Source organism: Notamacropus eugenii, chromosome 6, assembly GCF_028372415.1.
Source record: "Notamacropus eugenii isolate mMacEug1 chromosome 6, mMacEug1.pri_v2, whole genome shotgun sequence".
Classification (NCBI taxonomy): domain Eukaryota; kingdom Metazoa; phylum Chordata; class Mammalia; order Diprotodontia; family Macropodidae; genus Notamacropus; species Notamacropus eugenii.
Window position 1 is genome coordinate 166,938,510 of NC_092877.1, and position 26,490 is coordinate 166,964,999.

At 37.7% G+C, this 26,490-nt stretch overlaps 1 protein-coding gene and 1 pseudogene across 1 annotated transcript in view; both read right to left on the reverse strand.

Moving 5' to 3' along the window:
- LOC140512175 (uncharacterized) overlaps positions 1–26,490 on the reverse strand; it is a 113,834-nt gene that overhangs the window by 81,884 nt on the left and 5,460 nt on the right. Inside the window, exon 2 of the mRNA XM_072621443.1 lies at positions 3,812–3,882. The gene's annotated coding sequence lies outside the window, so the exon portion shown is untranslated. The remainder of the gene's footprint in view (positions 1–3,811; positions 3,883–26,490) is intronic.
- Positions 14,623–19,497, reverse strand: LOC140512463 (small ribosomal subunit protein eS19 pseudogene; annotated as a pseudogene).

Genomic DNA, 26,490 nt, shown 5'->3' on the forward strand with positions numbered 1-26,490 from the left:
CTGTCTGAAGGGTTATAGAGTCAAGATGCAGAACGTGATGTATATTTTTGGAAATGGACAATGTGGAAATAAGTTTTGTTTGATTACGTATATTTGGTATAAGAGTTTCATTTTTCTTTTTTCCCCCTTTTAAATTGGGTGAGATGTGGATGAGAGAAAATAAAATTGTTAATTTAAAAATAACATACAATAAAAGTTTTTTTAAAGGCTATTACAATAATCCAGGTGAGAGATCATGAGAACCTGTACTAGAATGTAGAAATGTGGAGCAGAAAGAAGGAGATGTATATAGCAGAGATGTTGTGAAGGTAGAAAAGATAAAATTTGTCACCTGACTGGAAATAAGGGGTGAATATGAGTAAGTCAAAAATGACACTGAGATTTACTGGATGTCTGGAAAGATGATGGTTTCCTTGAAAATATTAGGAAAGTTGATGATGGAATGTTCATTAATGAGGAATAACTGAATAAGTGATGGTATATGTTAGGAAAGGAATACTATTATACCTCAAGAAATAATTAAGGACCACAGCTGATAAATGGTCAAAGGATATGAACATGGAGTTTTCAGAGGAAGAAATTAAAGCTATCTATAGTCATATGAAAAAATACTCTAAATCACTTTGATTAGAGAGATGCAAATCGAAACAACTCTGAGGTATAACATCACACCCAACAGATTGGCAAACATGACCAAACAAGAAGATGATAAATGCTGGAGAAGAGTTGGAACACTAAGTCACTGTTGGTGGAGCTATGAGCAGATCCAACCACTTTGGAGAACAATTTGGAGCTATGCCAAAGGGCTACAAAAAAATGTGCATAAACTTTGATCTAGCAATATCGCTTCTAGGACCATATCCCAAAGAAATCATAAAAATGGGAAAGGGTCCTACATGTACAAAAATATTTAAAACAGCTCTCTTTGTGGTGGCCAAGAACTAGAAATCAAGGGAATGCCCGTTAATTGGGGAATGGCTGAACAAGCTGTGGTATATGAATGTAATGGAATACTATTGTGCTATGAGAAACAATGAACAGGAAGACTTCAGAGAAGCCTGGAAGGATTTATATGAACTGATGCTGAGTGAAAGGAGCAGAACTAGGAGAACTTTGTACACAGCAAAAATCATAGCGTGTGAAGAATTTTTCTGGTAGACTTAGCCCTTCACAGCAATGCAAAGACCTAAAACATTTCCAATGGACTCTTGAGGCAAAATGTCCTCTACATCCAGAGAAAGAACTATGGACTTGGATGGCAGAATGAAGCAGATCATTTTCTCTTGTGTTATGTTTTGTTTAATTTTGTTTTCATGATTTCTCCCATTCATTTTAACTCTTCTATGCAACATGACTAAGGTAAAGATGTATTTAATAAAAATGTATGTGTAGAACCTATATAAGACTGCACACCATCTTGGGGAGGGGGGGAGAGGGAGGAGGAGGAGGAAAAATCTAAGATATATGGAAATGACTGTAGAAAACTTAAAATAATTAATTTTAAAAAATAAAGAAAGAAATGATTAAGGGAATGGTTTCACAGAAACATGGGAAGGCTTGTATGAACTGATGCATAGTGAGATGAGCAAAACCAGTAGAACAATTTATACAAAAACAACAATACTGTAATAAAAAAAACTAAGTAACATAGTAAGATAGAGCTCTGGGCAAAGAGTCAGCAAGACCTGAGTTCAAATCTAGCCTATGATTTTACTATGTGACTTTGGCAAGTCACTTAGTGTGTTTGCCTCAGTTTCCTCAACTGTAAAAACAATGACAAAAATAGCACCTACCTCCCAGAGTTGTTGAATCATTATCACATGAGATAACATTTGTAGAGCATTTAGCACAATTCCTGGCACTGTATAAATGCTAGTTGTTATTATTAAAGATAAACAACTTTGAAAGACTTCTCATTGGCACAATGACCAATCACAATTTTCAGAAGACTCAATATGAAACATACTACCCTCCTGATAGAGAGGTGATGGTCTCAGGGTGCATTGTTTTTGGATATGGCCAAGGGGGAAATATGTTTTGCTTGATTATACATGGTAATAGGGCATCTAGGTGGAGCAGTAGATAGTACACCCAGCCTAGAGTCAGGAAGACCTGAATTCAAATCCAGCCTCACACACTTACTAGCTGTGTGACCCTGGGCAAGTCCTTTAACTCTGTTTGCCACAGTTCCTTCATCTATAAATGATCTGGAGAAGGCAATGGCAAACCACTCTAGTATCTTTGCCAGGAAAGCCCAAATAGGGTCACCAAGAGTTGGACACAGCTAAAACAACTGAACAACGATATATTAATAATAGACGTTTGTTTTTCTTACCTTCTCAAATGGTAGGATAGGAGGTAGGAGGGAGAGAATGCAAATCAGAAAATAAAGTAAAATTTAATTTATACAAAAAAGAAAGCATTAGGAAAGTTGAGGACAAAGAGAAAAGTATTTTGTTTTAGTAAAATGTGAGATGCCCAATGACGTCTACTTCAAAAACTCCAAATGGCACTGGGTTTACGTGTGCGTTCAGAGATCAGGAGAGAAAATAGGACACATTATGTAGATCTGAAAATCATTTGGATAGATATGATCATTGAACCTAATGGGAACTGATGAGAATTTCAAGCAAGAGAATAGACAGAATAAAACAGGGCCCAGGACAAAGCTTTGGGGAACACCCAAGGTTAGTGGCTCTGACATAGATCAAGGTACAACAAAGGATACTGAGAAGTTATCGGACAAGAAGGACAACAAACACAGAAGAGTGTCATGAAAACCTAGAAAGGAGAGAGTATCCAGCAAGAGGCTGCAGAGAAGTCAACAAGGATGAATTCTGAGGAAAAAGCAACTAGATTTGGTATCATCAATTCCTTAGATTATTAGAGTCATTGGTAAATTTGGACAGGGTGGTTTGTATTGTATGATGTGGTTGGAAGTATTTAGCAACAACTAAGAGAGGAAGTGGAGCCACCTAGTATAGTTGGTTTCCCCAAAGAGTTTAGCCAAAAGGGAGAGAAGAGATATTGGGCAAGAGCTAGCAGGATGGTCAGACTGAGCCAAGATTTTTTAAGGATAGGAGCAACAGTTGTTTGTTTCAATAAGCAGAGAGGAGCCAACAGCTAAAGAAATATTGTAGGGGACAGAGACAGAGAGAACCAGAGAGACAGAAAGACAAAGGTAAAGGACAGGGAAGAAGATAATAGAGGGGACAATCTGCTGGAGACGACAGGAGGGGATCGAATAAATGGCACCCATGGAGGGGTTTATTTAGCCAGAAGAGCCACAGAGTAAAGGAGATAGTGGGAGAACACATCTGAGTGATGTGAGATAGTAAAAAGAGAGATTTTTCAACAAATGGCTTCAATTTTTTCAGTTAGTGTAAGAGAAGTTCTTTAGCTGTAGGATGAGTGAAGGGCACAGTAGAGCAGTTAGAAGGACAAAAAGATTTGGGACAGTAACTGTGGTAAATGGATTAATGAACCAATTAGAAAAGAATAAAGAATTGCTTTGATGCAGTGAAGGCGCACCTGAGATTAAACAAAATATATTTGTTGTAAACCCAATTATTTTCATCAACTCAGAAATGCTGAAGGAAGTGAATGGTGGGGATCATGTAGGGTTGGAATTCAACAAGGTGTAATCATCAGTAGAAGAGGGAAGTAGGGAATTCAGGAATAGAGAACAGTATAGAGCTGAACTGGTCCATCAATGGGTTAGGAGAAGGAGAAGGGATCTCTGAAGCCAACTAATCCAATATCTGCCCCCTTTTTACAGATGAGAAAACTGAAGCTGAGAGAAGTGACTTACCCAAGTCCATACAGGTCCTTTGGAAGGTAGTCTAGCTGAATCAGAAATCACCATGCCTCTAATTTCCTCTTCTGTAAAATAAGAAAATAAGAAACCCAGTTACTTCTCTGATACTTTTCAGCTCTAGATCTACAATCCCATAAATATATATTCCTACAAGGAAAATATTTGGGGCCATAACCTCCTTTGGGGACATATACACTCCATGTGCATCTGCTACTCACAGTGACTTAAGAAGCGGCAAGGAAAACACTAAGCAGAATCTGAGAATTCAGTAGCATCCCTCTTTCTTTGGTCTTCAGAATGGAACCTTCTGGTACTTCATCAACATCGAGCATCCTTCTGTGCTCCTATAGTCCCAGGCACCAACTGACTGAACTATCCATCTGTCATCAAGACAGCCAATGGTGGCATGATAAGCCATCACTCACTGATCTGATGCTGACTCACAGAATTAGCTAGTCAATGATATTGGGGTAGAGGAAAGACAGCCACTCTGGCTTTACAACGAGGCCTTCAGAATGCAGGCTGCTAAGCATGCAAATATTTAAATAAGTCTATTATTCATCGAGGCAGCTAGATGGCACAGTAGATAGAGTGCCAGGTCTGAAGTCAGGAAGACTCATTTTCCTCAGTTCAAATCTGGCCTCAGACTCTTAATAGCTGTGTCACCCTGGGTAAGTCTCTTAATCCTGTTTGCCTCAGTTTCTTCATCTGCAAAATCAGCTGAAGAAGGAAATGGCGAACCACTCCAGTGGATCTTTGCCAACAAAAATTCACATGGAGTCACCAAGAGCTGGACAACACTGAAATGACTCAACAACAAAATTAATTATCTTCTACCACTCAAGTCCCACAATAATGCTTCATTATGATGGGTGGGGAAATGTTCCTCTACTAATGGAGGATAAACTCTAGCAAGGTCTACCAAATTGAAAAAGAATCTGATAATTATGGTTTCAAGGTTTGCAAAGTACTTTGCATATGTTAACTCATTTGATTCTCACAACAAATCCATGATATAGGTGTTGTAGGGTTACTCTTATTTAGAGTTCGGTAAACTGAGTCACAAAGATGTTAAGTGATTTCACAGAGTTAGTGAGTATCTGAGGCAGGGTTTGAACTCAGGTCTTCCTGACTCCAAGTCCAATACTCTATCTACTGGGCCACCCAGCTGCCTAACAGACAGCATGTTTATTATCTACGGACCAGCCCAGCTGAACTCAGAGAGGTTCACCTCCAGGTTAGTTACAGAGTGATTACTTTTTATCAACAGCAAATCTCAAAGATCATTTATCTACTAAGTATAGGTGGTTATTATCTATTCTGATGGGAATTACATTAACAACATTAATGCATGCTGATTAATAGATACAAACAAGAGAGATGAAAGATAAATATCATGGTTTCAAAATTGGACCCTTGAGATTAACTCAAACACATGAAATAAATTAAAATATAAAATGTTTCTAAGTTTTCGACCCCACTCTGCTTCTGCCATGACAGAGAAAAAGTAGTGGGGTGAAAGGATAGACATGCTAGGAAATACAGTTTTTAGATCCTCTGCAAGTTGTAACGTGGCTACCAGTTCCCTAAATGTACGTCCAACTACCAATGAATTGATATACTACTGGAAGAACAAAGCATGTTAATCTTGATTATTCCACTGTAAGTGAAACCAGAGAAATGGAGGAATGATCCAAAGGGTCTCCTTTGAGTAACAAGAATAGGAGTTCTCAGAGTTGTTTTACTATGAGTTCAAAGCAACAAGGAACATCATTTCATGGACCACTTGATCATCATATATTACTCAGAAGTGCTTTCTAAGAAAAACATCATTAAAATCATCTAGTGCTAATGAAGGGACAGAGAAATTTTATAAAAAACTTGATAGGATCATCCTAATTAGTAAATCAGCATTTGCTTTATTCCTTGGTGACTTCAGTACAAAGGTATAAATAAACAGGCATGCTGAAAATTATGTTGGAAAACATGAGTCAGGAACAAAGAATGAGAAGGGCCAAAGATATGCAATCTAAACAGAAGCCTCAGGCCTATTCTTTATTAATATTTTCTTCAAGAAAAGACTTAGATGATCATACAAGTTTAATAACATCATATTGATTAGAGTTTAATGAACTAGAAATGGCTACTTACTGATGCTAGGAGTCATTCCTGAAAACACTGTCTCTCTAGAGTCACACCACTAACTTGCTAGAACAAAAAACAAAATTAACACAAAGCTAGAAGTAAGACTTTTTAAAAGACATGGCATGGAACCAAAACTCCAAACTGACCTATTTGAACAAGCAGTTGATGCCAATATCGATGCCAATGGGATATGGATGAAAGAAATGACATTAACACTTATTACACTAGTTTCCTACAGAAGTTTAACTACTACAATCCATCCATAAGGAAACTTAAAAGAACCTAAGAAAGGATGTAAGTAAGCAAATTACTTACTTGACAAGCAAAAATATATGAAAGTTAAAGGAAACATAGACTTAGAATGTAAACTCATTTGTAAAATATTACAGTAAAAGATGATAAAAGATTATGAACACTATCATATCGTAAAACAGAAGAAAGCAGTAGAGGATAAAACTAGTTCAAAGAAAAGCTAGCAAGACACCCAACTCAGCTAAATCAGCCTGAGGGTACTTAAAAATAAAACTGGAAAAACAACAAGTAGACAAAAGATGGAAAAGATCTACGAAAAAAAATTTATAACAACCAATTTTCAGCATCAAGGACAACATGACCACTGCACTGAGACTTTACTATCACAGTTCTTTACAACTGTGGCTCAGAGCTTATAAGAGGAAGTAGAAATTGCACTAAAGAGACCAAAAGGGTACAACAGATGGACTGAACCAAGACTATGCAGAGGACATCCACTCTGGTAGCAGCACAAATGTGAAGTCATTTATTTCTTTATTTGTTGTTAGAACTGAAACTCTTTATGTTTTCATTTTTTTTTTTATCATTTTACTTTTTCAATTAGTCAGCCTTTATTTGCTCTCCAACTCCCCCATCTTAAAGCTAAACAAATTCCCATATTGTCTGTGCACAAAAATGCATGTCTCCTTCCATGACTGTTTGTTTTGAAATACGTATGGTTCAAAGCATCTTGAACCCGCCATCTTTCTGTCAGGAATTCAATAGCAGAGCTCCTCATTGAAACTCTAGAAGCGTGCTTGGTTATTGTACTGGTTTGAGGCATAGGAAAGGGAGGCAACAGAGGTGTATGGGGGAAAACTCTCAGACCTTATTAATTTTTTAAAAACAGCACTGAAGAGAGCATCAATATTTGCCAAACTCTATGCCTGCTTATTTCATCTTTGTGAAAATAATGCACACATGCCTTAAATGACATCTTTAACAAGGCAGCCTTTCACAGGCAGTGTTCCACAACAGGCTACATTTTCACTACCTAATTACAAGATGTAGTGAATATGAGCTCCCTCTTTACTTATTACTTACTAGTGATTTTTAAAAACTTTTGATTCCATACAGCAAAATAGTACCTTCAAGGATCTTTGTGAACAAAATATCTCTCAAGTCATTTCTCAAAAAGATACAAAATTCCTTGAAAGATAAAGCAGAGATAACCTTGTTTGACAACCCTCTGGTCCCTGATATCAGACAAGACATAAAACAGGAAGGTGTTTGCTTGCCAAAAGGGTTTGTCGTTTTTGTGGAAGATGGCCAGCATGTAAACCAAGATGAAGAGGCCTTCATTTTAAGTGGTGAGCTCCTCCAAATGTTCCTGGTTGCTGATGACAATGTACTAGTTGTAGGAAGCCCCCACACTGCAGAGCCTCCTAGAAAAGATACTCATTCACTCCCTAGAGTGAAACCTAGCAAAGCCAAATGGATAAAGTATGCTTCTTATCTGAACCAGTGGTTCTTAACTTAGGGTACCTGAATTTATTTCCAATAGTGTGCATGTGTGTATACACACACACCTACGCATATAATTAACTGTATTTTACTAGAATTGATTTCTTTTGTAGCACTACATATTTTATTTTATTCTGAAAAGGGAACCACAGGCTTCACTAGACTGCCCAAAAGGGTCAATGGCACAAAAAAGTTTAAGAACTCCTACTGTGAACAATGACATGCAATTAGATGGACAAGATCTAGAAAAGATTGTAAATAGACAATGAATTGGGCCCCAAATTGAGCAGGAAGCAAAAGGTGGCTTGCATTTGCCTTTAGGAAATTCCCAAGTTCTTTAAATGACTCCAAACTACTACATGAAAAAAAGTCCATTTTTGTTTTGTCTGGGTATATTCTACCCATATGGCTACAAGACATGGAGGACTGTGGACTCTCAAGAGTTGAAAAGGAGTGTAACCCAGAAAGGAATAGAGGTATACTGTGAGTATGAACCAGTTGCAACACATTATGAATCAAGAATTAGATAAGGAAATAAGAAAAAAGCATGTCAGCAAAGAAATGTATGAACAGAAATATTGTACACCAAAATACTTATAGCAGTACTTTTGAGGTAGCAAAAAACTGGGAACAAAGTAGTTGCCCATCAACTTGGAATGGGCAAATAAATTAAGGTACATAAACATAATGGAATACTACTGTGCTATAAGAAAAAACAAACATGATAAATGCAGAGAAACATAGGGGGAAGAATACATGAACTGATGCAAAGTGAAGTATGCAAAGGCAGGAAAACAATAAATACAAACTGATCAGAGAGGAATGGAACACATATTCCAGAAGATTCATGATAAAAAACCTTTTGGACATGGCTAATACAGGAATTTATTTTGCTTGACTATAAACGTGTATAATAATAAATGTGTACAATAAGTAGCATAATAGGGTTTTGGCTTTCCTTCCTTCTCAAGAGAGATGGGAGGGGAGGGGAGAGAGATCTTTGAAAAAAATTAACCAAAATAATTAAATTTTTAAATGATTTTTGCAAAACAATAAATAAAAAAACAAGGTATCTCTCAACAAAAAATATGAGAAGATACCTCTCCCTGTTCTTTTGCAAGAGATAGGGGAGGTCCCTGAATATAGAACATTACATATGATGTCAGATTTCTTTGATGTACTGATAGGATTTACTAATTTTTTTTAATCTTCTTCCTTTTTTCAATTAAAGTATGTGTGTGTGTTTCTCCTTTGTTGCCAAAGAAGATCATGCCATCAGAGAAATAATGACATGACTTGCACTTGACTTTGTTTTGAGTGAGGGAAGGCTGTGCAGGTTCACCAGCCTCACTTCTCCTCCAGAGCCATCTGAATCCAGTGACCAGATATTCATCAGGATGACTGGAGACGAGCCAGGACAAGGCAATTGGGATTAAGTGACTTACCCAAGGTCACACAGCTAGTGAGTGTCAAGTGTCTGAGGTGAGATTTGAACTCAGGTCCTCCTGACGCCTGCACTGGTGCTCTATCCACTGCACCACCTAACTGCCCTTAAATTAAAGTAATTGTTATAAGGAGATACTCTCTGGCAGGGGAAGAGAGACACAGGGAAAATTCTAAAGAATACAAAAACAAAAAATAAAAGTAAAAATCCATTTTTGAAAAAAGAATGTCAGTAAAGAAACATATTAAAAAATAGGAATGTTTCATCACTTGGGGAGAGAAAAGGATAATCGGTGGACAACCCATGAAGTCCACTGGTATCATCATGACATCAAGAGAAAATAAGAAAAGACTCTTGCATACTGATTGGATTCCTGTTGGTGAATTTATGGAATTTATGGAAACTTGAGAAAAATGACAGAATTGAAAGAAAGCTGAACTTGAAGTCAAAAGACCTACGTTTAAATCCTAGTTCTGCCACATACATTGGACAAGTCACTCATTTTCTATGGGTCATTTTGTTCAACTCTTGGTGATGCCTTCTGGGGTTTTCTTGACAAAGATACTAGAGTGATTTGCCATATCCTTCTCCAGCTCATTTTACAAATGAGGAAATCAAGTCAAACATGGCTAAGGGACTTGCCTCAGGGTCACACAGCTAGTAAGCATCTGAGGCAGATTTGACCTCAGGAAGATCCATCTTCCTGATTGCAAGCCCAGTGCTCTATCCACTAAGTCACCTTATTTTCCTCATCTATAAAACAAGGGGCTGGACTAGATTGTCCCTTCCTGCCCTAAATCTCTGGTCTTGTAGGTGAAATATGTTAGGCAGGCAAGATTGCACACAATCCTCCTCATTGAAAAGAATACCCATGTTCATGAGCTTGCACATAATTATTTGAACATCATAAAACTTTGGATAATTCTTGCCTAAATCTCCATATCTTAAAATATGTTCTTGCACTTTCATTAGCTTACTCTCATAATGTCCTTTTAAAGCAGGGAGCCATGGATAAAATTTCTTCATTTTACAGATTTGGACACTGAACCATATATGGGAAAACAATTTGCTCCAAATCACTTGGCGCTAGGGTGAACAGCTGAAAATAATGGTCATCTCAAAGTGGTTTCTTTGACATCCCTATATTCACTCTTACCTTCCAAATGCCTACAACCTGCCAGAAATCAGGAACTGATAGCTTAATAAATAGTTGGGGCATATAGATGAGGAAGAAGAAATTCATTTATGCTCCTTTCTGATTGTAACTATTCTATTAAGATATTCTTTCAAAGTCCAAATAGAATATGAATAGAATATGGTCCTGTCATAACACCTCACATGGAGAGGGGAAGATGAGCTGAGTTGCCCAACTGGAACTGGCCAGCTGGGTCGCCTTTGGGGTAGCTTGGACTACTCACAGGCAATTTATCCTTCATTCTCAAAGAGGACCATGATATTAAGAAGATGACGCCACGACTTGCAACTGCACTGGATTTGAGTGAGGGAGAGCTGTGCAAAATCACCAGCCTCACTTTCTCCTCCAGACCCATCTGGGTACAGTGACCAGATATAGATCAGGTGGACTGGAGATGGTCCAAGATGCAATGGGAGACCTTGACCCTTTTAAGCTAAGGTCTTTTCAGGTTCTGACTTTGAGTGAGGCAATGCCCATTCAGTGAATAGGTTCACATCGGGTATCATGCCCTTATCTGAAGGTGTTCTGCCCAAAGGAAGGCAAATTTTGATGATCAAAACCTACCTAGTTATCTTTGGGTTTACTGGCTAGATTTCTTTCTTAAAGACCATGCCTTAAACCCAATTCACTCTGCCTCTCACTGACTAGACAACAATAGTCCCTGCCCAAGAACATTTAATGGTTATTTTTTGGGTCCTCCTGGATCAGAGTGAATGTAAATAGTAATTGTTTCTCTTTTGAACAGCAACCCAGATGGACTTCCCCTCCCAGTTTGTATTCTTGTCTGTTTCATTGATTAAAGGGGTTATCCCTTGACTCACTTTTTAAACAAGCCTATTCACTCAATGGACCTTGCCTCACTCAAAGTGAGAACTCAGGAAAGACCTTAGCTTAAGAGGACCAAGGTCTCCAACTGCGCCCTGGGCTACCTCCGGTCTTCCTGATCTATATCTGGCCACTGGACCCAGATAGCTCTGGAGGAGAAAGTAAGGATGGTGACTTTGCACAGCCCTACTTCACTCAAACTCAATTCAATTGCAAATGGCACCATCTTTCTGATGTCATAGCCCTCTTCAAAAACAAAGGACAAACCATACAACCACAAGGTCCTGTCATGAAAAAGAATATTTTCTGCACTATACCAATGAGTGGAACAGGTATATTTAGTGAAGACCCTTCAGCGGACCCTTGTGTCATCCCCATTTGTCTCACCCAGTTCTGAGAAACCAAACAATAGAGATTCTGTTTCTCTTAAAATTCTTTTTATGTTACAAGACAGTCCTTGACAGAGACTGCTTTTGCTTACTCCCAGACTGCCTTTACTCACTCCGTTATCTCCTTTCCCTACATTACCCTATGCTACATGACAGTCCTTGACTCCCTTACCCCACTTTTGCCAAAAATGGCTCTTGTCCTCATTGCTGGCATAGATTTTCCGTGGATAGATTGTACCCTCAAGGCTCAGGAAATGCACTAAGAGGAAGGGGGTCAGGGTGGGGGGTATTGTGGTCAAGGTCTATAAAAAACTGTTGTGCAGGACATACCCTCACCCTCCTCAGCCATCACCAAGATGCTCTTTCTCGACAAAGCTGAAAAAATATCTTTTATTTTTACTCCTTTGGTCAAGACTCTAAGTTTATTAAAGGGGTCGTCCCACACACCAATGAAAGAGAGTTTCAATTGGAAATGCATGAGCTGTACTCTTTTTTAATTTTAGAGGTATTATTTTAATTACTAAATTTTGTTCTAACAAAGTTGATAAACATAAACATTTAAACAAAATTCAAACAGTCTCCTCACTGAAAATAGCCAAACAAGCACAACAGTACTTGGGACTGAGAATTAGGGCAGATTTTCATAATGTTACAGACTTGTCATTTACCATTTGTTAAAAGATGGCTACATATTTAACAAAACAGTAACTCCCACACATACCAAAAAAATTTAATAGCTGCACTTTTTGTCATAACAAAGGCCTGGAGACAGCTATGATGCCCATCAACTGGGGAACAACTCAACAAATTATGATACATAACAGAATATTACCAGGATTTAAGAAACAATCAATACAAATATGCATGAAAAATGCTGTACTCTGCATGTGACGCAAAAATCTGCCAGAGACAAATTTGTTAATTAAATTATTCTAAGCATCTCTGCTTACATAGAGAGAAAATCCAAAGGGACAAAAATCTATCCTATCTTTGAAAATCTCTCTACCCAAGCTATTTTCAAGTTATAATTTCTAGGATTCAAAACCAAAGATAAATTTCATCAACATAAAAAGGGCAAAATCTAGGGAATGGTTTTGATTCATCAAACAGAACAATAATCCTTTAATTTTTGTCACATCCTGAAGAATCATTTTCTTAAAATCATTAAATCTCTTTTTAAACCATTCCCTGTAAGGATTTTCTTTTCCACCTGATCAAAGGGGAGCTCAAGAGACACTTCTCTTGATTGAATTAATCAAGGACTTATTCCTTCCCTCAGCTTGAGCTACACCCTAATTACTACAGAGAAGAATTCTTCTTAGGCTTTGGAAAGTGGTTTAGCCCCACAGGATATTGTTTTGGAATTGATTTAAAAAAAACTAATAAGAATTTTTCACACAGTTTAGACCAAAGATTTCCAAATATGGTATAATCCTATTTTTTTTTTTTTTTGGTAACGTGTACCCAAAAGAGAACAATGAGAGGGCCCCAATATGCTTCTGCACTAATACAGAGAAGTTCAGTATATACATGGTGTGAAAGTGATACCTCACCACCCCCTTCTTTCTCTTGAGTGGCTTGCTCACCTAATTTGCAGTCATTATGGCAAATCTTTCAGGTGAAGCAGCTCCTTTTATGTAGTAACATAAAACTAGACTCCAGAGTCCCCACCAGTGTTCCTTCCATGTAACAAATCAGCTAAGGTAACACCAGTAACTCTTTTTTTGTTGTTTTTTAATAACTCTTCATCAGAAACATTTGCTAACCAGTAGGCAAAGCAAAATTAATTTTACAATTTAATTAATTTTACAATAACTTTTCATCTGTAAACTTGGGAAACATTCTCTCACCAATGCATCCATGGGAAGAATGGGCAGAGACTTATAAGACCAAAGCATAAAGACATGTGAATAAGGAACATACATGCCGGACAACCCATAAATCTAGACTGAAAGCTTTGATGTTGCTCCCTCCACTCCTTCAGGAACACTCTAACACAGTAGGGGGCCTCTCTGTGCCTTTCTACTTTTCTGATTGGTGGGACCACTTCTGTCTCTTTTTTTAAACTATATATCAAGACCTCTTTCTCCTGACAACAATGATGATGATAAAAGCTAGCATTTATATGTCAACTTAAGATTTGTAAAGTGCTGTACCTGTTATCTCATTTGTTTTTCACAACAATCCTTTTCCCCCTTGCAGGTTTGCTGGGTCAAAGCATGAAGTATAAAAACAATATTTTAATGTAAAAGAAAATGTATGCTAAGAGCCAAAGTGCCCCCTAAGTTCTTAAACGTATCCATGTATAGTCTTCCAGTCAAGGGTCTTCACTGCCAAAAAACAAACCCCTGGAGTGTAGGTCTGCTCTTTGTCAGTCATCTTCCCTTTACAATCGTAATCCTAACAACCCCCAGGAGATGTGCAAACAAGGAGATGGATTGGGAGCTACCCTTCCTCAACTCTGTAAGACATGAGGGATTTAGCCAAGGAAACCAATGAAAGTAGGTCTGAAGGTTTGGCCCTTTCAACTCAAATCCTACAGAAGCTCAGGCCACACAAAATGCATGTAAGTGGTCAGAACTATGTAGTGGACAGCTTTCTAGATGAAAACATTTACTACTCACAGGAAATAGTACAGCACTGGGAAAGGGGCAAAATCTAACATCTAATCCTTGAGAGCATGCATTTTTCTAAAGATCTGATAGAAGTTAAGTACCTATTACAAAGAAGGATATGTTTGTCATAGCTTTTAAATGACTCAACTGGTTTTGTGCTAAATCAAGATGAGCTACTGTGTTTGCAGCTATCTAAATTAATATTCATGTACTGTGAAACAACGGATAGAGCCCTGAGTTCTAGTTTAGACTATAATACATTGACCATGTGATCTTTGGTGCAGCACTAGCAGTGACTCAGGTAAAGATTCTATATAAAGTTGTAAGACAAGTACCAAATGACATAAGGAGGAGTTTTTCCCTGGGAATTTTCCTTGCCAATTAAAAATCATACCCCACCCCCTCCAAAAAATTCTTACTTCTTCCCCTACCCCTTCTAGAATCCCTAGCTTCCTTCAAAATATGGTTCAGCTACCACCTCTTACATAAGGCCTTTCCTGATTTCCCCATTATCAACATTCTCCCTCTTGAAATTGCATTGCATATACTATTTATAGGGAGCTTTTATACTAATGCCTTTTTCTGACATTACCTCAGTTATTTTATTTATATGCATGTATTTATACATATATAATATACGCATATACACACACACATGTATACTTGTACATTTTATATTTGGGGTTTTTTTGTATCCCCAGTGGTAAGTGCAGTGCCCAACATGTTGTTAATGTTGTTGTTCTCTCTTTGCGATCCCCATGTGGGGTCTTCTTGGCAAAGCTACTGGAGTGCTTTGCCATTTCCTTCTGCAGCTCATTTTACAGATGAGGAAACTGAGGAAAACACAGTTAAGTGACTTGCCCAGGATCACACAGCTAGTCTCTGAGGCTGGATTTGAACTCAGAAAGATGAGTCTTCCTGATTCCATAGTCAGCATTTAATAAATGCTTGCTGATTTTATTTGACTTAACTTTTATTTTTGTTTTGCCTTTAACTGATGGATGCATAGCAAATTTTGTCTCAACCTCTCAGAATTACATTACATATTCTTAGTATTTATTTTCTTGTATACTGTTGAATCCTCCAAAAGAAGGTAAACCCCTTAAGGGCAGAAGCGTTGGGCACTCAGTAAGCACTTATCAAATTTTGTTGTTGCACCTGGCGAACTTTAGAAACCCAGGATATCAAATATATCCTATGTCCTTTTCTAAAAATATACAGAAATCAAATGAAATAAACTTTTGTAGGCAGACATAATTTGTCAAAACTTCTACGACGACATTTTAGCCTTTCTTTCACTTGAATGTTAAATCACATGGCACTGAACACTGTTCTGATAGTTCTCAATGATTAGCTATAACATGACTTTCCTTCCACTATCCTTTTTTTGGAGAGTTTCCTCAGCTTTCACAGCCTTTGAAGAAGGGCATCAAAAGGAAAAGGAGCAAGGTTTCCTAGAGATTTGAAGAGTTCCAGGGACAGCCTCATCTGATCTTATTCGCCTTGCAATACTCCCCTCCTCATCTAGCCCTACCCCCTCTGATGACAGAAACCTTTTTGGACGAGAGACAGAGCAAGAACTCAGTAGAAGGCTTAAAGTTCAAACGTTTATCACCTTTCAATTTTCATTTTTGAAGACAACATTTTAAAAAAACAACAAGACTCAACTACAATGGAACTTCATATGTTAACCAATTCTGGGTCTCTCATAATAAGGTTGCTATATCTTCACTCACTGGTCCAGCACTTTCAGATTTTTAAATCTATTCCAGAAAACTGTTACTGTCATTTTTCATACATGCTCTTGAAGCTGTGTAATGCTTCTTTAGTTTTAGTTAATGACCATAAGTAATCAACACGTAATTAAATTTGCAAACCAAATTTCCAGTAAACAAGTGAAGATTCCTTAACAAACATTTCCTTTACTCAGCTTTCCCTTTTTCTTCCACTTCAATCTTTTTTCAAGTTTTTTCCTATTAAATGATACTTAATTCTCTCTCTCTCTCCTTCCCTCTTTGCATCCCTCCAAAACTATCATATTTTTCCAAAAGGGACAAAGGGTCACTCACATAGAAGTCATCCTTCAGGAGTTTGCACGTTGATATCTAACAGAGTGGCTGAAATTAGTAGACGTTGGTGATGTTACAACTCCACAGAAAATGCGATAATTGCATCCATATGTGCTTGCTATGAGCAATTTTAAACGAAATACACTTGAAGTGTGTGCTTTTTGTTCCAATCAATCCCAAAAGAAGGCAGACCTGCACACCTGCAATTACTCATCTAACTGTTTGTTGGTAACTTAAACAGCACATGAATCCTTGTTTAGAGACCTCTTAACAGATTTCTGTATGTGTGTGTTGAGGAGTTAACTGGGTGTTTTAATGTTATTTGCAAAAAGAATAAAGTACTGAAATTTGAAAATATCTTTAAGCTAAAAGATACTGACACATTTTTAAAACCATAGCAAAATATTTCACTTAGGTTAATATACAACATGGTTAGAAACTGATATTTGTTTTGGTCATTTGAAATCTCTAAGCACATGTAGAAAATTTAAATGCAAAATTGTACCATTGTTCAGATTGAGGCAAAGTCCATCCCTTTTCCAATATTTCTGTTTTATTGAAAGTTAAGCAGTATCACAGGAAATGTTTCTCCAAAATTCATAAAATTCTGTTTTACCACCTTCTCCAAAGTGGTTACTGGCATCTGACTAACTTGAGAGATTCAAGAATCATTGTTGGGTAGAGAAGCATGGGAGTCACTAGGAAGTTATAGCAATGTAAAGAGAGAGTATCAAAAACTATTTATTTTTAGAAAAAGAATAAACATAATAATGTCTAAGCAGTCAAATGAAATTCTGAACAGAAAATGGTCCTGTTAATGTGTGTGCATATAACGCACAAACTAACATATACGCAAATAATTTAAAACTTTTACATATAGTCTAATATCTGAGGTTTCTTCAAAAAGAGAGAGTAAAGAGGTATTTGATGAATAAGATATAAGAAAGAAACAATTTTTTTTTTTGGAAAAACAATGCTAATGGTTTATTTGTAGAGGTTATTAGAGGGTCTGGCAGTCTCTTGCAAGCTAAATTTGCAGTGGGATACAGCTTACATCATACATTCAAAAACAGCACAACATTTTATACAATAGATGAGTTCCTGTGTATTTCTGTGCAAATAGATTTTTTTTAAAAAATCAAATCAATTAATTTTTCCCATTGACTTACAACAGAGCTGTAACTAGGTGGGCTTGTGGCCAAATCCAGGGCAAACACCATGAAGCACATCCTCCAATTAACTTTTTTTTTAAATTTATTTATTTTAAGTTTTCAACATTCATCTCCACAAAATTTTGAACTCCAAATTTTCTCCCCATCTCTCCCCTCGCCCAACCCCAAAGTGCAGAGCATTCTAATTACCCCTACCACCAATCTGCCTTCCCCTCTTACATCCTTCCCTTCCCTTATCCCCATCTTCCCTTTTGTCCTGTAGGGCAAGATAAATTTCTATACCCCATTACCTGTATTTCTTGAATAAACAATTCTAATCCCAGAATAGTAATAAGTACAATTTGACAACAACAAACTTAGAGCAGGATTCAGTCATTTAACTTATAGTTACTGCTACAATCTGCTTGGACTGCTGCTGAAACTTCATCAGAACATATAAAGCAGTTTGTAGGACTGCTTAGGCATTAATAATTAGGCATTACATTTCACTTCAACTTTGCACTGTCCAAATAATTTTCTGTACATATTTGCTTGCAAAAGCAGGCCAGATTTGGACCAATCTTCTCCTCATCATCTTTTTTTTTAAGCAAATAAGGCAATTTATTAATGAATCCAGTGCAGTTTCTCCTAATGTTTCTTGCTGACAGCTGTCATCTATCCAGCAATCCTATCCAGTTCTCTGTGTCCCTGAGGTGTCAGCTTCCAGCCCCATCTTTTTCATTCTCCACCATCTTGGGGCCTTCCAGGACTTATAGGACTCTTGAGGTCATGCTTTTAAAGCCTCTGATGAAATAACCGAGCATGACCCCATTGTGCTGGCACTTATCATAGATCTTAGTCGTGGATTCCACACCTATGTTACCTCAGAGGTACATGGACCTTGAAGGCAGCCTAGGTATAGAACCAGTTCTCATTATAGGAGACCAACTCCTTCTGTTTTGCTAGTTTGACCATCCACCCATTTGGAGACTTTCAGTTTCCCTGACTTTTTAAGAAAAGTGGCCAGGGCCAAGATGAACTCCTGCTGGTTCATACCCTTCACGATGACTTCATGTGTCATGTGGGTCATCTTCTCTGATGAATAAATTCCTTTTGATGCCAGTCAGCTTCACTCAATGGACCCAGTACTTGAGGAGCTCTCAAATTCACAAGGTCACCTCCAGGCCTGAACATATTCATCTCAGGAGAGACACTCATTCACCTAAGATTAGCAAAGAACAAACACCACAGCAGAAAAGACAACCAGGAACCTAGGGGCAAGCTTGACTCATTGAGGCCCCTGCATGGGATGACACATGAATAAGATCAACATGATGCTAGGGTGTAGAAGGCTAGTCCTTTCCTACCCAACTGGTAGTCTGGGAATTATATGATGCCATCAATAGGGTCAAAGAAGAAAGGGCTAACTAGAAGCTGGCCCACTTTTGAAATGACATCTACTGTTGAGGGATAGGAAGAAGATGACATAAACACCTAGAGTTTGCACTTTGTACCTAAAGATTGCTTTTTCAGCAATAGATCACCACACAACCAGGGATGACCAGGGAGTATGGCATCTCCAAGCCCAGATGTTAAATTACCACGTCCTTAGCAAAACGAATACAGCATCTTATTACGAGATTAATACATTATGATCAGGTAGGATTCATACCAGGACTACAGGGCTAGTTCAATATTAGGAAAACTATTAGCATTATCGATCACATCAACAACAAAGCTAACAAAAACCACATGATTACCTCAATAGATGCAGAAAAAGCTTTTAACAAAATACAACACCCATTCCTACTAAAAACACTGGAGAATGTAGGAATAAAGGGAACTTTCCATAAAATAATAAGCAGTATCTATCTAAAACCTTCAGCAAGCATTATATGCAATGGGGATAAGCTAGATGCTTTCCCAATAAGATCAGGGGTGAAACAAGGATGTCCATTATCACCACTATTACTCAGTATGGTACTAGAAATGTTAGCTGTAGCAATTAGACAAGATAAAGATATTGAAGGAATAAGAATAGCCAAAGAAGAAACTAAGTTATCACTCTTTGCAGATAATATGATGATTTACCTAGAGAATCCCAGAGATTCAAGTAAAAAATTACTTGAATTAATAAAGAACTTTGGCAAAGTTGCAGGTTACAAAATAAACCCACACAAATCTTCCACATTCCTATATATTAGCAACAAAGTCCAACAGCAAGAGATAGAAAGAGAAATCCCATTTAAAGCTAGGGTAGACAGTATAAAATACTTAGGAGTCTACCTGCCAAAACAAACCCAGGGATTATATGAACACAATTACAAGACACTTTTTTGCACAAATAAAGTCAGATTTAAGTAAGTGGAAAAACATCAGTTGCTCATGGGTAGGTCGTGCTAATATAATAAAAATGACAATTCTACCTAAATTAATATACTTATTTAGTGCCATACCAATTAAACTATCAGACAATTACTTTCTAGAGCTGGATAAAATAATATCAAAATTCATTTGGAAAAACAAAAGGTCCAGAATATCAAAGGGACTAATGAAAAGAAATGCTTGGGAAGGTGGCCTAGCGCTACCAGACCTCAAACTGTACTATAAAGCAACAGTTATCAAAACCACTTGGTATTGGCTAAGAAACAGAGAGGTAGACAAGTGGAATAGACTTGGCACTCAAGATGCAGTAGGCAAGGAATATAGCAACCTTCTGTTTGATAAACCCAAGGACCCCAGCTTCTGGGATAAGAACTCATTGTTTGACAAAAACTGCTGGGAAAACTGGATAACAGTGTGGCGGAAATTAGGCATAGACCCATACCTGACACCGTACACAAGAATAAAGTCCAAATGGGTACATGATTTAGGTATAAAGATTGATACCATGAATAAACTGGAGAAGCAAGGAATAGTGTATTTATCAGATCTATGGAGAAGGGAAGAATTCTTTACTAAAGGAGAGATAGAAAGCATTATGAAATGCAAAATGGATAACTTTGATTACATTAAACTGAGAAGTTTTTGCACAACCAAACCCAATGCAACCAAAATCCGGAGGGATGTAGTAAATTGGGAAAGAATTTTTACAGCTAAGCTCAGGGATAAAGGTCTCATTTCTAGAATATATAGAGAACTGACCCAAATGTATAATCATACAAGTCATTCCCCAATTGATAAATGGTCAAAGGATATGAACAGGCAATTTTCAGAGGAAGAAATTAAAGCTATTTATAATCATATGAAAAAATGCTCTAAATCACTATTGATTAGAGAGATGCAAATCAAAACAACTCTGAGGTACCACATCACACCTATAAGATTGGCAAACGTGACAGAACAAAAAAATGATAAATGCTGGAGAGGATGTGGGAGAGTTGGAACACTAATTCATTGTTGGTGGAGCTGTGAGCGCATCCAACCATTCTGGAGAGCAATTTGGAACTATGCCCAAAGGGCTACAAAAATGTGCATACCCTTTGACCCAGCAATATCACTACTAGGACTGTATCACCAAGAGATCATAAAAATGGGAAAGGGTCCCACATGTACAAAAATATTTATAGCAGCACTCTATGTAGTTGCCAAAAACTGGAAGTCAAGGGGATGTCCATCAATTGGAGAATGGATGAATAAATTATGGTATATGAATGTAATGGAGTACTATTGTGCCATAAGAAATGATGAACAAGAAGACTTCAGAGAGGCCTGGAAGGACTTATATGACCTGATGCTGAGTGAAAGGAGCAGAACCAGGAGAACTTTGTGCACAGCAACGACCACAGTGTGTGAGAGTTTTTTCTGGTAGACTTGGAATTTTGTAATAATGCAAAAACTTCTTATAAAAAAAAAAAAAAATCCCAAAGGTGGTTCTCAAGGCAAAATGCCTTCCACACTCAGAGAAAGAAATATGGAAGTCACTCACAAAATGTAGCAGATCATGTTTGTGTATGTGTATGTGTTTGTGTATCATGTTCTGATTTGTTATACGATTTCTTTCATTTATTTTAGTCTGACTACATAGCATGACTATAGTGAAAATATACTCAATAGGAAAGTATATGTAGAATCTATACAGAATTGTATGCAGTCGTGGGGAGGGAGGGGGGTAGTGGGGGGTAGGTGGGGGGGGGATAAAATCTCAATTGTATGGCAGTGATTGTTAAACATTAAAAATCAAAATAAAAAAAAAAAACAAAAAACAAAAATAAATTACCACGTCCCTGGAGTTCTTGTAAGTTTACAAGACTTCAGATGGTCCCTATTAGCAATTCAACTTTCACTACACAAATACACACACCACATACATGTGTGTACGTATATGGATATACATTTGCACATGCATATATATATATATATATATATATATGCAAGGTGTCCCTAAAGTCCTAGTGAAGTTTTAAGTTTTTATAGCTTTACATGCATATTCACACCATGCATGTGCTCAAATTTATGTAGTTTTTCAAACATTTATTAAGCATCTACTGTATGCCAGGCAGAGTGCTAAGCTCACAGTGGCTTAAGATTGGAAAAATGATTTTACATCCTTTTTTTATTTAGATTCATTACATCATTTAATCCTCACAACCTTCCAAGGTAAGTGCTATAAGTCCCCATTTTACAAATGAGAGAAAAAAGATTTAGAAAGATTAAGTACAAACAGTCTTCCATCTAGTGTCTAAGACAGGATTTGAGCCTAATGATATCCTGACTCCAAGTGTCCCAGGGCACTATCCTTTACACCAAGCTGCCGCTGTTTATATTTATACATGCATCCAGCCAAACACAAAAGGAGAATAGTAACATCAGCACGTCTACTCTCACTTTAAAATCACAATCAAGTACAACTGGAACACAGACTCTAAAACAGGAGAGAAGAGGGAAGGAAATAAAAGTATTAAAAAATAAAGCTTTCATTTTGTAAAATGATGTTAATTTCTTTAACTGCCATGCAGAATAATAATTTCCATATTAGCCTCCCATTATGGGTGGTAAATTTGAAATCTTCATGGTCTTTTCTATGTCTTACAATAACATATAAGACAGCTCATATTATGTTAACTTGTAAAATGGGTTCAAAGGGCCAAAAATTGAGAGAATCACTTAGCAGTTGATATAAAACATTTCCATTCCCAAATTTCTGGGAATGCAATGGTAACCACATAAAACCATAGAATAAAATTCCTTTATGGTCAACTCAAAATGAAGAGCATAGGAGCGCTTTTCTACCCTCAGTGAAAATTTATGGTAGAAAAAAAAGTAAGACAATTTGGAGTTAAAGGGAAAACTCTGCAAATTGTTCTTGACCCATATCTTCTGAGTAAAGGCCAAGACAGAGCTTCCAGGGATAGTACTCCCTGGACTAGAATCTATGGGAAGAGGATTCTACAGTTCAGCGATACCTTACATGATTTTACTAGGGTGCAACACTGCCAAGAAAATGAGGGGGTGAAAGAGTTCTCTATAGCTGACCTACAAAGTCTACAGGCAGTTATCAGACAAATGGTTCAGTGCCCTTTAGAGTAGCCAGCCAATTAATCCACAAGCATTTGTTGAAAGAAGAGAAGAAAGAAAGAAGGGAGGAAGAGAAGGAAGAAAGGAAGGAAGGGAGGAAGGAAGGAAGGATTCATTAAATGCCTACTATATATCAGGCACCGTTTTATGTGTTTTGTAAAAATTATCTCATTTGATCTTCAAAATAACCCTGGGACATAGGAGCTAACAGGTATTATTATCTTCTCATTGAAGAAACTGAAGCAGACAGAGGTGAGCCTTGCCCAGAGTCACATAATTAGTAATATCCAAGGCTGGATTTAAATTCAGGTCTTCCTGACTCCAGCTCCAATACTTTTTCCACTGCACCATTTAAATGACTTTTGACAGGGGGAACCACATATCTTGGTGACATGATAAAGGTGAGAGGTGAGGATGGGGAGAAAACATGAGAAAGCTTGATACAGAAAGGACTGGGGCCAAGACTTGCACAGACGCTTCCACAAAGTCCGACTCTGATGTCATCACAGCATGAAGATGGCCCTCAGCAAAGGCCATACTAACAGGGTATAAGCTGTGCTAGGTTCTACCATGCTGTCAAGGATTTTCACTGACCTAGAAATACCAATACCAGGCCCCAAAGAGACTGAAGAAAAAGGAAAAGGACGTACATGTACAAAATTATTTATAGAAGCTTTTTATAGTGGCAAAAAACTAGAATCTAAGAGAGGTGCCCATAAATTGGGGAATGGTTGGATAAATTATGGTATATGAATGTAATAGAATCCTATTGTACTTCAAAAAATAGCAAACAAGTTGGTTTCAGAGAAATCAGAGACTTACATCAACTGATGCAGAGTGAAGTGAGCAGAGCAAGAAAAGTAATTTATACAATAATGACATTATAAAATAACAACAGAGGGACTTAAGAACTCTGATCAGCGCAATAATTAGTCATGGTTGCAGAGGACTGATGGTGATCTGTGTTACCTATCTCCTGACAAAGAAGTAATGGACTCAAGATATAGAAAGAAATGTATGACTGGATATGGAAGAATCTGTTTTGCTTAACTACAGATATTGTTACAAGTGTTGTTGTTGCTTTCAAAAATGGGAAGAGAGTGAGAAATAAAACAAATGCTTGTTAATTGAACAGACCAGGTGTGGTCTTTTTGAGAACCAGCACATCACTCTTATTTTGGCCAACAGCAACCTATGAACAAAAAAAAATAAATAAATGGCTGTAACGCCAATCAGCACAACTGAGGACTGCTGCTGTGAATGATTTGAAGGGTTTAATCACATAGTAAAATGAACTCTGTACTTAGCAACAAACTAAAAATTGTTCAATAAAGTAAAGCATAACATTCATCCAACATCCTTGAGCAAAACATAGAATCAAATACACGTATCTCATAACGACAGCAACATCCTTAATCAATATCAAGTGTCCCAGTAAAGTCCTCTTCCATCTTAACTCAAGGTTGGCTTCCAAGTTCCATGGCTCTTCCTCTGTGGGCTCATTCCCATCTCTCACCTGGATTCACACGGAGGCAGCTCTCTGCTCCTGCTCCATGTCTCAGCTCATGGGGACCTAAGCAGCTTCTGTCTCTGGCAAAACAAAGCTTAGCAGGGCGACCATACTAACACTCCACCAGCACCACTATCTCAATAAAGACCAATAGACAAGGCCTCTGTCTGAGACATCAACACAGACCAACAGACAGGGCTTCCTCCTGGCTCTCAGAGGTCTTCCTCTCAGCTCTCTTCTTCTCAAAGCACACTCTCTTCACTTCTGTTTCTCTCAGCTCTGGTTCTCTTTATATGCAGTTCTAGTCATCATCTGATTGGTTAGAGCCCACTTGCACATGTCTGATGTCTGCATATATATATATATATATATATATGTATAGATAGATATACACACTGTTTCTAGTTAAAGACCCTTGATTAATCAAACACAAGATTCAGTCAGAGGCACTTGATTGTCTAAAACAAAAACAACAAAAGATCCTACTTTGCTTGCCATTACAATGGCCCTCAGTCCTTTGTGATCCTATTTTCAGGATAAATACAAGAAGGACACTAGTAGCTATAGGAAAATATAAAACTTTAGCAGAGTTTTAAAGTATAGTAAAGGTGTGGCACAGGTACAGATTATCTAAGATGGTACTACCCCACATAGAGAATGCTGGTGATCTGCTACCTAGAAAATGAAGAACTATCGCATGGATAGATATTCTGTGTTTGTTGATATGCCACATGGTTGGCAGTGGTCTTTTTCCATTGGCTATATCTGGAATCGTCAGCATCATTAAAAAAAGTTGACAGCCTACAGTTGTGGCTTTTTCTGCATTCACATTGACAGTGAAGGACTCCTTTACTCATAGTAGTTGGCACCATAAAGGAAGGATGGATGATCTGAGAGTCACCTTCCCAGCCATACAGAAGGCCCCCACCCAAGAAAGTGGCCTCAAAATCTAGCCTTTCCCTTGGTACTTTTCCATTTTAGATGCAGGAGTGAAATTTCAAACCCAGGAGCTTAAGCCATGAGTATCCAAGAGCTAGGAATCCAGACCAGGTGTTGCAGCCAGTCCAACAATGAAGTCTTAGAGAGCAAAGGGACTGGACACTAACCCAGTGGGGAACTTGGTAGAACTAATGCTATGCAGAAACTGAGTTAAATTGTAAGCCTGATCCTCTTCCTCTTCCCAGAAATTGAAATGGTTTGTATTGGGGGAAGGTGGAGATTATGCCCCAAAAGTGTTGGCGAAAATGTATATCTATTCTTGCTCCATATTGCGATAAATATCCCTTTTTAAAAGTTAATTTGATATTGTGTTTAACTGGAATTGGAGTGTTAATCACTGAGCTCCTAAAGATGGGGGATGGGGGGGGCAGCAGGGAGACATAGCTAGTGTAGGTTTCAATTGATAGAAAGCAGGAATTCGTAACCCATTCACAGTACCCAAGAAGGGAAAGGTGCAAAATAGAACAGGCTCAATTCTCACAGGGGGACAGAGCAGCCTTGTTGGCAAAGTAAGAATATAAGCATAGAGGACAGTCTTTTATGTCACTGCTGTCATTCTCTTTCCTAATAAAAAAGGTCTACCTAAAATCTTTTTTTAACTTTATGACATGTGTTTTACAGTCATTTCAATTAAGTCCAACTCTTTGGTGATCCCATTTGGGGTTTTCTTGGCAAAGACACTGGTGTGGTTTGACATATCCTTCTGCAGGTGAGGAAACCAAGGCAAACAGGGTTGAGTGACTAGCCCAGGGTCACACAGTTAGGAAGTCTCTGAGGTCAGATTAGAACTCAGGAAGATGAGCCTTCCAAGCTCCAAGCCCGTTATTACTACAAGTATTATTACCCCATTTTCAGACACAGAAAAGGAGGTTCAGACAGATTAAATGACTTGCCTAAGTCATATAATAACCCTGGTCACAGGTTACTAGTAATGACCAAGGTGGGATTTGGAACCAAGTCTTCCTGTCTCCACCCCTATCATAATTCAGACACTTATGATCCATGTGCTTCTGAGCCACTCATGCAATCTCTCTCAGCCTCACTTTCCTCACATATAAA